The sequence below is a fragment of the Podarcis vaucheri genome (assembly GCF_965113315.1).
Source record: "Podarcis vaucheri genome assembly, chromosome: 9".
Taxonomy (NCBI): domain Eukaryota; kingdom Metazoa; phylum Chordata; class Lepidosauria; order Squamata; family Lacertidae; genus Podarcis; species Podarcis vaucheri.
Window position 1 is genome coordinate 47,031,875 of NC_138767.1, and position 12,230 is coordinate 47,044,104.

Below are 12,230 nucleotides of genomic sequence, written 5' to 3' on the forward strand. Positions count from 1 at the left end.
CCTGTAGTGGGTATAACTTTCTGAATGTATCCCATTAAAGAAAATATAGCATATTTAATCACCCTCTTAAGAAAATCACCAATTGCGCAACAAAACAAGAATATTGGGGATATGGGTTCAGTTATTATATGCCATAAGGGAGGTCTATTAATGCTTTGCCCTGTAGTCCTATTTATTGTGTACTGAGGTATGCGCTAAGTTTGTGGTGAGTCAATCACAAAGCACTTCTGATTTCCAAAACTTTGCAAGTAACCTATCCAGGTTTTTCCTCAGCATGCTTTAGATGTATCAGTTGACCATGAGCAATGATCAACCAAAGAGATATAAGATATATGGAAGTTGTGTTTTGCCTTGAAGCAGAGTTATTGGAATCTGTAAACACATTGTATGGCACTTGTGCTCTGAAAGAATTCCCAGTTGCATAGAAAGAACACACAACAAAAGCATCTGGTTAAATGGTTGGAATATGGCCACATTTAAAGCTTAAGGGTGCTAAGACATGTGCAATTCCCAGCGTTCCTTGGGAGGAGAGATTGGTTGTTAAACCACTCTGGGATTTGAAACTGTCAGGAGAATAGGGACAAGAGCCATACGATATGTTTGCAAATTCCAATAATTGCCTCCAAAACTTGGGCACAGTTATCACCTGTGCAAATCTTTAACTATCAGGAAAAGATGCATATACCACTTGCACAACCTTCAAACGTCCTGAGCTGTTCTGGGAGACCAAGAATACAAGTTCTTATCTCTAAAAAGTGAAGAAAATTTTGTGAGTCAAACAAGTGCACATTAGGTAGAGTTAACCTAGTTTACATCATCTAGCCAAGAATTTTAAAACAGATTATGTATTTTGAGTTCCCAAATTTATTCTTAACTGATTTGCAGAAGTTAATGAGCAATCACAAGATGCCAATCAGCCTGATTCAAGGTGTTCCAAGTTAAGAGCTGCATCCAGAAGCACCTTAACTCCAGTTTCTGATGCTGACAAAAGTTTGAAAGCTACACGTCTTGTCTCCTCTTGCCACTTTACTACATTTCAAACTTGATTTGATGTGACACCGGTGTCACAGCTGTACTGAAGAAGGTTTAAATTCAACGACAGTTTCTAGTGAAGTGAATACAGACAGAGCAAAGCTGTGGTCAACACATGTGGGGAAACTGATATCGGCTTTATGCATCAAAGAACCATTGGGGTCCACATCATATATATGCAATTGCAGACTGGGAAAATAATGAACCAAACTGGTTTTCTGGAGCCCAGCAAGCCAGAAACCAGAACAAAGCATACAAAAAGACTTGTGGGGGATTGATGTGCACTGTCAAAGTATGCCTTGGAGCAAGATCCCTCTGCCCAATTTTAGATGGTTGCTACCTCTGACTGAAATTCTGGTAATTTTGAATCAAGATGCACACATGCCTTTCAAAACATTATAAAGAGGTTGAACACAGGGCTTTGTGTTCTTGTGAGCTCTTTGTGGCATCTGCAGCATCAGACTTTATTTATTTTGTTATGAGGTTGTTCTTGGATCAAACGACCTTTTGAAGTAATTGATTCCTACATGATAGCATGCATCCCTTTATCTTACTTGGTACTCAGAGCACTATCCTCAGACGAGCATTAATCTATGGCTTTTTTATTTTATTTTATGTGCTGAGTCTGCGACTTTGCTGTGTTGGGTGATTGAGTTATTGTTCCCTTTCCTCATTCATATCAGTTCCAAGAGAAGACAATATTATTCAAAGTGAATAGATGTCAAGTGTTACATATCCACTTCATTTGTATGAGGAATAATCTCTACCTAGAAAGGGAGACCATCTGTCAGTTGTGCTCAATAAATTTTGAAGTATAATAGAATAAGCTCCTTGGACATGAACCTCAAGTAAAGACAAGGGCCACTGTTGGCTTTTTAAAGAGATGAAAGTTCATGGTTCCATATGAAGGCTGTTCTTCCAGTTGCTTGCTCAGATATGGCAAACCTGCATCTTGGGATATGTGGTCGTGAACTTGACATTTACTGTATCCAAAGTGACTAACAGCACATATCTCCTGTTTGAAGGCTGGCCGCCCTTTTAGCCATTGCTCTTGATGGTGACAGCATCAGTAACCTGTTCAACAGGCAGTAGTGGTGTGTCCATTTTTATGCATCCTCTTCCTTTGTGTGATGATGATTTGATAAGGCCCCAAATACGTTGCAGATTATAAAGCTGTATCATAATTAGCTTTTACAGCCATAGAGTCATCAGCATTGCCTGGAATCTCCCCTCCCCCACGGCTTATGTTCTTTTGTAAGACTGCAGGTGTGTGGATCAGTAGAACACAGCTACTGAATGGAGAATCACAATTGCTTTTTGCATATGTTTTATTAAACCTGGTGTCCTCAAGGAGTGTAGAATTTGCAATTTGCTGACTTTTCCTACCAAGGGGGACGGGGTAGGGAAGTTCAGAGCAAGGGTAGCCAACACACCACCCAACAGAAGTTCACAACTACAGCTTTCATCATCTCCAACCATTGACTGGCCATGCTGGCTGAGGCTGCTGGGAGTTGTAGTCCACAACACTGGGTGGGCACCACATGGACTAGTATAAAACCTTTAATGGAAGGATTAAACTTAAATGGGTTGTGAAGGGACATGTTCCTATCAAAAACTGTTGTCAAGCAGAACCACATGATAGAAATATTTTAAATATTTACAGTATATGGTGGTGGTCTGGTGCCAGTAGAGAATTGGATGGGCAGTGAAAAAGGGGGGGGGGAGTGAGGAGCTGCTTTGGTATATGAGCCAATACTGGAGGGCAAACAGTGACATATTTTTCTAGAACAAGAGCTGTTGGAACTCACCACGAACACCTTCCTTGTTTTCTTATAATGGCAGTGGCGCCCAGAATTGAGTTCTGCCTGAAAAAAAGCCCTGGGGAAATAGTTTTAAAATGCATAGGAATTTGAAGTTATATGGGGCTTCTAGTTAAGGGGTAGGATAGCACAATGGTACTGGATGGCAAGAGGCACTTTAAAAATAAATCACATTTTCTACACCTCTTTCCCTCCCCCATTTAAGTTGGTTCCACCCTTCTCCATTAAAACATCATACCCATCTACATTTCAATGTGGAACAATCCATGCGGACCGTCTGGGTATGTTTTGTCACTCTCTTTTCATCTGTCCGGGGATAATTCTGAATTCCTATATTTTACCTGCAAGCCACAAACTTTAAGGAAGTCAGTAAATATTTCCAAGTTTAGATCAAGCCCACTTTAAATCATATGCTCTTTGCTGTCAGCAAACATGTAAGTGAATTAAGAAGGTTGACATCCAATTAACACAGTCCTTTGCAGGTTTAATGAGCAGTGATAAATTTAAATCCTTTCTTTGGTACTTTTAAAGAAAGTGTAATTACATGCGGAATGAACTAGAGAGATTGTTGTTCCATTGATTCATAATAAATTTCTCCCAATTTATTTGCACTGAGTCAGAAGGCAGCGTCTTTGCCGTGGAAGCCATAGGTTATTTAAATAATCCCCTCTGTTGTAATAATATGCAATAAAACATTAATTCCTACAATATGTGGGATAATAACAGAGTAAGATGAGCTACAACACGTTATTACTTTTTATTTTTAGGTATTCAATTAGTATCATCTCTGTGTCTGTGTGTACCCTTTCTTAATACTTTTTGTTAGTACTGAGAAAATCTTTTGCCTTTTGTTGTCTAGGCAACATTAGACTATTGGACTTTTTAATTAGCAAATAAAGCCATCATATGCCAAATTGTTTCTACCTAAAGATGTAAATAAGTTTAACTGCTCTTTTATAAATTGTCTTTTCCATAAATTAAAGAGAGAGCATTTTTGTGGCATGCCATTCCCAGTGGTATGTGAAATGGGTATTATTTTAGGGTGGCAGCTATAGTTTGGAGAGTCTGATTTAGGGGAAATGTCTGATTTAGATCTTACATGAGGAATGATGCCTTACAGAGGAGATTCTAAGCCACTACCTTGGAAGCAATGTTAGAAACTGAGATATGAAAGCTAGGAGCTAAATGCTATCTTAAGCTTAGGCTATGGGCGCAACAACAGAATGTCTAGGCATTCCTTTTCTTTATAACAAGAATACAAAGATGAAAATGAACTGCAGCTAATAACAACAACAACAACAATAATAATATATTATTTATACCCCACCCATCTGGCTGTGTTTCCCCAGCCACTCTGGGCAGCTCCCAATCGAGTTTTAAAAACAGTACAGCATTAAATATTAAAAACTTCCATAAACAGGGCTGCCTTCAGATGTCTTTTAAAAATAGGATCGCTGCTTTTGATTGATTGATTTGATTTATTACGGCCATTGGCCCATATCTAAAACAATACATCAAGATTTATCCATAAACAAACAATTTAAACAGTTCCATGTTAAAACACCCATATAAAACCAATTTTACTTCAATTAAGTAAACACTATATACAATAAGCTCCCTCTATGTCAACCGCAATTCAAATCCCTTGGATTTTGGGGGATATGCGTCTTAGTTCTGGCACTTATTGATGGTTCTTAAGTTTGGCTAAGCTGTCAGAGTCATACAGTGATCCATTTCTTCTCTTATGAAATAAGACATTAATCAGGTATCTAGCGACTGCAAGGGATCTACTTGAGTCTTCGTCGTTTAATAAGTATATTATTTGGGCTTCCTGAGGTCTCTCAGCAATTCTCGATAAATATGGGACCAGAAACTTGGACCGTGAAGCCGAATGTAATGGACAACAGAAGATTATATGATATAACGATTCTATAGATCCACTTTTACAGTCACAGAGGAGTGAGATCTGTCCGTTGGAGAGTCTGTTACCCAACACATTTGATGGGAAAACGTTGAATCTAGCTTTTATAAAGGCATACCTGTGCATCACCACAGATAAGGTAGTTAAATAAGATGGAAGTTTCGTTGGTGGTGTTAAGCCAAGGTTTATCGGCGAACAGGTGCCACCACCTGTTGCAATATTAAATTGTAAATCGAGCTCCTCTAATTTGTGTTATAATTCTCTTGGCAGAAATTAAATCCAATTTTAGTAGTTCAGATGGAGATAGTCCTAAGGACACAAGTTTCCCATGTATTATTTTTGCCCAAGGGCTAGGGAAGTCATCTCTCCAGAGACACTGTATCAAGTGGAGATTTGGGAGTTTATGCCATAATGCCAACCAGTAACAGAGGATGCATTTCCATAGTGTGGTTTCTAGAGATGTCACATTTAGTTCGAGTCGTATAGCAGTATTGCCTACACACCTGGGTAATTTTAGCAACCATTTTAGCAGTTGGTTTTGGATTACCTCCAATTGGGTTAGATTAACAAAGGACCCCCATATTGGGATTGCATATGCTATTGTTGCAATCACCTTTGCCTTGAAAACTTTTAACACTAATGGAATATGGAATGCCCCATTTGAAAAGAAAAAACGCAGTAGCGCAAAGGAAAGGGCTTTAGCTCTATTTAATACATATGCAAGATGGACCTTCTAGCCCATGTTGTGTTGGAGAAGGACTCCCAAGTATTGAAATTTAAAAACTTGGTCTATGGCTTTCCCGTCTATTCTCCAATTATAGGTTTTTCGACTCTTGGTGAAAATTAGGACTTTGGACTTTGCATGATTAATTGTAAGAAAATTTGATTTGCAGTAAGCATCAAAAAATTTTAAGGCCCTCCTAAAGCCAACTCTTGAAAAAGATAGGATCACTGCGTCGTCTGCGTAGAGTAGAAGGGGGCAACGATATTGGGCAAGACGGGGGGCGTGGATCGTTTCTTGAGAATCTATCAGAGGCGCCCTCATATCGCTTATAAATAGATTAAAAAGGGTCGGAGTAAGGATACATCCTTGACGAACACCTCTATTGATGGTTACTGGATTTGAGAGGTCGCCTGCCGGAGTGATTCTCACCCTAGCGGCTGATCCATCATGCAGTTTAGTTATTAGCCACAAAAGTCTTTTGTCTATTCCCCATCGTGCTAGTTTTCCCCAAAGTAGTCCTCTGGGGATGCTGTCAAAAGCAGCCTTTAAATCAATAAAGGCCACACAAAGTTGGCCTCTATTTGGGGCGGAATATTTCCGGGCAAGGTGGTATAAAACTAAGACATGATCGACCACTGACTGATTCGATCTAAAACCAGCCTGTTCAGGCCCAATCAGGTTGTTCTCTTCGGCCCACTTAGTAAGCTTAGTTAACAAGAACCGTGCATATATTTTCCCAATTATTGACAATAAGCTGATATTCCTGTAATTTCCCGGATCATCTGTCGAGCCCTTTTTATGAATTGGAATAATAATCGCATCCTTCCATATTCTTGGAACCTTCCCACTGTTGTTTACGGCATCAAAAGTAACGGCCAGGATTTTCGCCCACCAGTCTGCGTGAAGTTTTATAGCTTCCGCCGGGACTAGGTCAGGACCGGGGGCTTTTCCAACTTTGAGATTAGAAATGAGTCCGTGGATTTCTTCCGGGTCAGTGGGTGGCCAAAGAGGGAGCTGCTCATAGAATCCATCGATTGTATTAATATTAAGGTCTGGTAAGGCAAAATAGTTCCTTAGAAAGGATTCCCAGACTGGGGCAGGGATAACTGTTAGGGGGTATCTTTTAGATTTTCTGTTAACCAACAGCCAGAATTTTCGGGAATTACGGGTATTTGAGGCAGCTATAAGTGCATGCCAGCGGTTCAGTTGCCATTCCTGTTTGGCCTTTTTTTGCACATATTTGTAAGCTGATTTTGCCTGATAGTACTCCTTGGGAAGCCTAGTCGCCCCTGAGGATCGCTGCTTATTTCCTTGACATCTGATGGGAGGGTGTTCCACAGGGTGGGCACCACTACTGAGAAGGCCCTCTGTCTGGTTCCCTGTAACTTCACTTCTCACAGTGAGGGAACCGCCAGAAGGCCCTCGGTGCTGGACCTCAGTGTCCGGGCTGAACGATGTGGGTGGAGATGTTCCTTCATGTATACAGGACTGAGGCCATTTAGGGCTTTAAAGGTCAGCACCAACACTTTGAATTATGCTCGGAAACATACTGGGAGCCAATGCAGATCTCTCAGGACTGGTGTTATGTGGTCCCGGCGGCCACTCCCAGTCACCAGTCTAGCTGCCGCATTCTGGATTAATTGCAGATTCCGGGTCACCTTCAAAGGCAGCCCCACGTAGAGCTACCTTATGTTCATTTTTCACATGGTCTAGTCCTTTCTCTTCCCATCACCCTAATATTCTTAAGAGGGTCTCTTCTCTAATATTCAGAGAGTAGCTGGAAATAGGGAGGCAGAAAAAGATCCTCCTTTCCTTCCACTCTGCAATTTTAATCTGAAATCTTAGGCACAGTACTGCGCCTAGAGCTCCGAAACTGCTCACACTACTGAAATTCCCTGTCGCAAAATGCACCTAGAACAATGGGAGTTTAGAACACTGCTTAGAAGTTGTAGCACTCAAGACATTTCTCTTCTACCCCAATGGTGTTTATGAACTGATTGTCAACGTCTGGCTTGCCCATTATTTGACTGGACACCCGTGAGCATGATCATGTGACTTCAGAAGATGGCCAGCTGCAATCACACTCAGTGACGGTGTATGAGGGGTGGGCAGCAGCGGCAGTGGTGCATTCACCAGGGTAGGACATAGGTAGGGGGAGATGCTGGGGATTCCAGGCAAAGTGGTCATTTGGAGGAAAGTCCTTGTATATTCTAACTGCTTTCCAAATCCAGTTTCTAGGGAGCCACCTCTTTTCCAATATTGGTATGACAAATATTCACCATCATTGGCTAATGAAGAAGCTTTACCATTGAGATCAATGGAAAGTCTTTCCCAGGATACTTTCATTGGTAGTGAAATATAGAATTGTATCAAGAGTTGTGTACACAGCAAGGACAAAAAAAACCAGTGTTAGGTGCATGCACAGTTTGTGCTAAAGAGATGTAGGAATTGGGAGATTATTTTCCAATGAAAATTGCTGTGTGTTATTGAGTCCAGAAAAACAGATTGCGTCACCTATTTATTTTTCTTCCTTGCAATTAAGAATTAAGGATGGAATAAATCCTCGTGAGTTTTGAAACTTGATTTATATTGAACATTCTTCTTGCCATTCAAACCATCTCAAAATTTCCTGCTTGCCAGATGGGATTCTTGGCAAAAATTACTCAAAGGTGATGCCAACTTAGACTCTTTTGATTGCATTGCTAAAAGATTCCAGTATCACAGCACTGGTTCAGCTGTATGAATTGCCAGCCCGATGATTAGATTTGCATTGTAAGGGTGTAATAGCCAGAGTGACAGTAATTTGAGATTGGGACCTAATCCAACAAAGTACTGAAGATTATGATTAGCCTAAATATGATTAACCCCTTGCATTTAAACTCAATAGCTTTGTTAGATGAAGGTGCTATCTATACAATAATCAGCACACTGCTTACTTCATATGGTTCCTGTTTCAGTTTGACTAGGAGTATAAAGGATCTCTTTATTAAAACCATTTTTTTTTTTTGGCAATACAGACAATTTGATATCTTACAGCAGACGGAGAAAACTGAATCAACTTCGCAGCAAAAAATAGCACTGTTGGGGTTTTTTTTTGGGGGGGGGGCGTGTTGTCAGAGAATTCTTGCCACTGCATTAAATAGATGTGCTCCTTGCAAAAATCAAGCAGGGCACTAAATCACTGGAATATTTATAAACAGTAAGACAACAGCAATTCACTTCGATTGTAAATGAATACTGTAGTGCAGATTCTAAGTGAGATCTCTCCTTTAGTGACACTTCATATACCATTGGCTCCCAATTGGCAAAAAATAGTAAGTCACAATGGATTATACTTTCTATCTTGCTGATACTGAATTTAAATGAAGATGTTGCATCAGTGGGATTTTACAGGTCAGTGGGTAATATGTAGATTTCAGTAGGTATGCAGCCTGATTGAATATCATAGAAGAAAGTCCATAGCTCTGTGGTAGAAAACATGATTTATATGCAGAAGATCCTCAATTCTAACTCCAGGAGGATAGATCAGGTAGCAGAAGATGTGAAAGGCTTTGGACTGTTGAGGTTTCTGTATACAACACAAGAACAGAAATACTCATTGTAAGAAATGTGAACAGGAAGGTATTGAATGTAATTTAAGTGCTAAAGAAAACACAGGCAATATCTTGTTTATTTTTATTTGGGACTCTGAGATATTAAGCTGCTGATTACAGGACACTATTGAATTGACACTTAATGCCATAGTCAAGGCTTCAAGTTATGATCTAATTTTTTAATACAACTTAAAAAAACAAAACCCAAGATAATTTGGTTGCTCTGTATTATGAAAGACTCTGCCAGAACCAAGACCACAAAGTGGGTGTCATGATGTCAACCCACAGGTTTTACAAGAAGGGTGGGCTTTTGAAGAGGCTGCTGAACAGGGGCTATAGAATGGAACACATGGAGAATGGACACATCACACAGCTACTCTGGAACTTTATTAAGGTAAACTTCAAACCACTTGCCCCAGTGAAAATTTCATAGAAATTCTGATCCCCACCCCCACCCCCCGGCCCAGGAAAATGACTGGGCCTTTTGTGGCAGGCAAAATATATATCCTGAAATTGGTATGCTTTTGAAATACCATTAATTTCAAAGGGCAGTAAAGGGTGTTATTCTTAATAAGCATATAATAGGCACAACTTTGATAGAAGAAGATCCCATGCAGAGCAAATGAGTGCAGATTTAATAACTGTTCCCTCTTTCCAGACAAACCTGGAAACTATAGCCCTGGCAGGGTGAACGAAGGCTCTCTAACAGAAGCCCTATGAACTAAACCTCCCAGGATATTTGGAGGAGAAAGCAATGGAAATTAAGGTGATGTTACAGTACTGATGTGCCCGAAGGTTCATAGAATAAAACAATCTATCCTTGGCACAAACAGAATGGCAAATGACAGTTTGTTGCATACAGTATATAAATGAAAGAAAGTTTTGTTTGGCCCACATTTTTAAGCAAACTGACCAAATTTGCAACATAGGACCTGTGAATGGATCAAAACCCTTTGGAATCCACGTCTCTCTGAATTTTGTGAGACAGTTTCAGCTCAAGAAATGTACCAAACTGCACATTTTTGGCAGATTTTGATATAAATGTTTAGAAATGCATACATTGAGATAAAATGGTTAATCTGGGCCCTCATAGGCCTATGTATGTCACACCCAGGAGTTATGATATGCTTTATGCACACAGTAAAGCTGCCATGAAGGATCAAAATGGATGGCACTTCTACCATGTCTGTAGAACTTTACCATTTCCTGTAGAAGCTGCTTAGACTTGGGTGCCCAGGCCCCCAGAGAACATGGCATTTCAAAAAAACATTCTAAAAAGAGTTTAAAACATTGATACACACACACGGTGATTTCAGAGCTCCCAGGAGGAACAGTATCTTTCAGTCATCAAATACCTGGGTTAACAGAAATGTTTAAAGTCAATGTCAATAATGAGGGTGAAAAATGCACCTAACCAGGTAGGGGGATTTCACAAATGGCAAACCACCACTGAAAAAGCCCTAGTCCAGGCCAACACCAACTGGGCAGCCCCTAGGGTGGCACCACCACCAAGGCTTCACCTGCAGATTGTAGCATCCAAGAAGCTTGATATTGGGAAAGGTGCTATCTTAGCAATGAAGATAGTTGGGGATAGTGTGAGAGAATTCCTAATTTGGATGCCCCATATTTTCCAGGTTAAGGGACCTAATCTGGGTGTCAGGGACTGGGCAGAGGAGGAATGGTGGAGACCGTCTCCCCAGCCTGACCCTTCCAGAGAAGAAGAAGACAGTTCAGAATTACAACAGGGGTTTGAGGAAGGTCACAGCTCAGAGGCAGATGAGGGGAAAAGCTGGGAGGAAGAAGAAGCACCAAAGGGGGGAGAGCTGACGGACACATTGTCTTTAGAAAGCATTCCAGACCCACCCACCACTCCCAGAACCCGGCGAGCATTGAAAGTAGGAGAGCAGAGAGCTAAGAGGAAGAGGGCACTGCTCAGCACCCATAGTGATGATGCATGAAGAGGAGAGAAGGAGGGGGTGGAGACTCAATCGGAGCAACGCCATTATTCTGAGAGGCCACATTCACAAGCCTCTCTCTGTGAATATCGAATAAAAGCCAATGGTAAGAACTATTCCCTTGTCTTGTCTGTTCCTGGCAACCTGCCTTGGGGGTTGGTTCCTCTGCTGTCTGACACTGGGGTCTTGCTTGATGACCCCCAACATTCTGGAGCCTGCAAATCACTACTCAGGATATTACAAATGTATTATTTGGTTTGATATTTCTTCAGTTTCCACTGGGTTAAGTTTCTGGACTTGTTTACATAAACTGGCACTTCTTTGGTCTTTCCAGGGTTTTCCATCTATTTGGAATTATGCACACTATGTCGAAGCATAGATCTGAAGAGCTGGATGAGAGTCCATGTTTACTAACCTATTTAGTTATCGTTTGCTGACTGCAGATTCTAAAAGGCCAAATGGGCACACTTAAAATTAAAAATACTGACAGCATTGTAGAGATTATGTCTCAGTTCTCTGTTTCTCACTACTGTATAATCTTAACAGTGTCTATGGGCAAAAGATTATTATAATGTTTTTCCCCTGATTAACCTGCCTAATCTGGCATCAGCTAATTACCCTCTTGCCAAAGCCTGACTATAATAACACACATAAAGATGAAAATGTTAGCTGAAATTTTGTAAGTGAACTATTATAGTCTGTCCATAATATTCAAATATGGAAAAAACAAGAGGAGCATGCGAAAACAGGAAGGACCAGAGGAGGAGGGAGGGTTTAAAAAACCCAAATAAATGCTAAGTGATTTAGAGGCTCAACAAACATTCACAAATATTTCTGTTTTCTGTTGTGGGTAGGAGTCCTTGGTAGTCACCAAGATCTTACATTAAAAAGGTGTTGCTATCATCTCAAGCTTCTTCTATGTTCATAGTTACAATTTTGTAAACATTGGCATTTGCTATGCCTCACTGTATTTAAACTCATTTAAATAATTAAATATACAAGTCTGGCATTTTCCCTATAGAAAACTGGATTTGCAAGGGCTTCAACACAGTTTCTTGTTGCAACTATTATACCACTGCAAGCATATCAAAAATATTGCAACGGTAGCTGTTCCCACCTCTTGCAGCAAAATGTCCTGAGCCGTTTGTGATACTGGGTTTTTTGTTTTTTTTTTGTAGACAAAGG